At 41.0% G+C, this 2,017-nt stretch overlaps 1 pseudogene; it reads right to left on the minus strand.

Moving 5' to 3' along the window:
• Positions 1 to 636: 636 nt before the first annotated feature.
• Positions 637 to 1,229, minus strand: LOC150059151 (nucleophosmin pseudogene; annotated as a pseudogene).
• Positions 1,230 to 2,017: the final 788 nt, after the last annotated feature.

The following is a 2,017-nucleotide window of genomic DNA, read 5'->3' on the forward strand; positions in this document are numbered from 1 at the left end:
GCCCATCATAACATTCCATACATACTTAAATCCAAGCTCAGGGTAGAGTTCCGTCTTTAAAAACTAAACAGGCATTTTGGACAACACATTCTTGGCAGCAGAGCCTGAACAACATTTATTAAACACAGTGTAAGGAAAGTTCTCACTTTGCATTATAAAAAAGATAGCCAGATATCAACTCTTACAGAAAGGAAATAAGATGGAAAATTTCAACAAACTACTTTCTTAAAGAGACTTCCTCCATTGCCAGAGATCTTGAATAGTCTCCTGCTCAGTCATCCGGAAACAATTCTTCACATAGTTGATGAACTTGGCTTCCACTTTGGGGAGAGAACCACCTTTTTCTATACGTGCTTGCATTTTTGCTTTAATGTCTTCTACTGAACAAGGTAAGGTCCTTTTGGTGTTTTAGGAGTTTTTTCCTGTTTTTTTTTTTTTGAAGGATTCTTGACCTTTTGATCTTGGTGTTGCTGGTTTTGAATCTTTTCCATTCTGGTTTTATTTTTGTGCATTTTTGGCTGGAGTATCTCGTATAGATTTCTTCACTGGAACTTTTTCTTCTGCTTCCTCGTCATCAAAATCCTCCTCCTCCTCCTCCTCCTCCTCCTCCTCCTCCTCCTCCTCCTCCTCCTCCTCCTCCTCCTCCTCCTCCTCCTCCTCCTCCTCCTCCTCCTCCTCCTCCTCCTCCTCCTCCTCCTCTTCATCCTCCTCCTCATCTTCCTCGGCAAGTTTTACCTTTTTCTGTGGAACCTTGCTGCCACCTCCAGGGGCAGACCGCTTTCCAGACACACTCAGGAGTTTCACATCCTCTTCCTCCTCTTCTTCTGACTCTTCTTCCTCCTCCACAGCAACCAAGTGCTGTCCACTGATGTGCACAGGTCCTGAGCCACACTTCAGCCTCAGCACCACAGGTGGTGTTATTTCAAAGCCCCCCAGGGAAACCGTTGGCTGTACAGACATCTTCAACGTTGCCAGCGTAACTTTAATTGGATTTCCCTCATAATTCATCGCTTCTACTTCGACGATATGTAACTCATCTTTTGCACCAGCCCCTAAACTAATCGTTCTTAGTGATAACTGGTGCTCATTTTCATCATTATCGACCTTAAAGTGATAATCTTTGTCAGCCTTCAGTTCACAACCGAACAGGTAGTTCTGGGGCCGCAGCGGGCTCATGTCCATGTCCATCGAGTCCTCCATGGGCGGTGGACGGAGGAGCGGGCTCCGCGGACGAGCTGAGACGCAGGACGGAATCACGCCAAGGACACAATTCTCATTTTTAAAGCACATTTTTCTAGTTACTATAAATGAGGGCAACCTTTTGTCTGCAAGTAGTAAGTTATATCTTCTAACTTATTCTCTTTACAATTTATTTTGTATCTTGATCTTTAGACTATTCAAGTTATAACTAGTTCCACTTATATTGACTATTTACTCTCTTGCCCTTAGCTTTCACTTGCATTTTATTTAGTTCTCATTTATGATTTTCCACCCTGTAAAATCTCAAGAGAGTGCAAAATGAATACTACCAGAATAATACACAATCTTTCTTTTGTCCTGGTATCCTATGATAATTGAGACAATATGATTTTATTTTGTAATATAGTTGTCCTCATCCTTGTAAACTCAGAATCAATCTAGTTCTGGCTTCATATTCTTTCTCCTTTCAGTTAAGTAGTTTAAGCTTTGGATATTTTTACAACTTTCGAGAAGAATACAGACTTCAGTGTCCTGATATCAATTTTTTATTCCTCCTAGGGCAAATTTTAAGATACATTCACAGTTCTCTTTTACTTTCCCCTTTACTATACTTTTCATCTCATCCAAAAAGCCAGCTGTTCCTTTCATAGGCACAAGCAAATATCCCTATTTTTCTCAGTTAAGCCTCTTATAAGAAGCCCCCAAACATGGGGAAAACCTTTTAAGTTCTGCAGTTCTCTGAAACCAAGTCCCTGAAGTGTTCTCCCATAAATAATTATTGGTCTCCAGACCCAGTAAATCATGTGATAATAAACAA

This window comes from Megascapheus bottae, chromosome 9 (genome assembly GCF_031878675.1).
Source record: "Megascapheus bottae isolate mThoBot1 chromosome 9, mThoBot2.hap1, whole genome shotgun sequence".
Taxonomy (NCBI): Eukaryota; Metazoa; Chordata; class Mammalia; order Rodentia; family Geomyidae; genus Megascapheus; species Megascapheus bottae.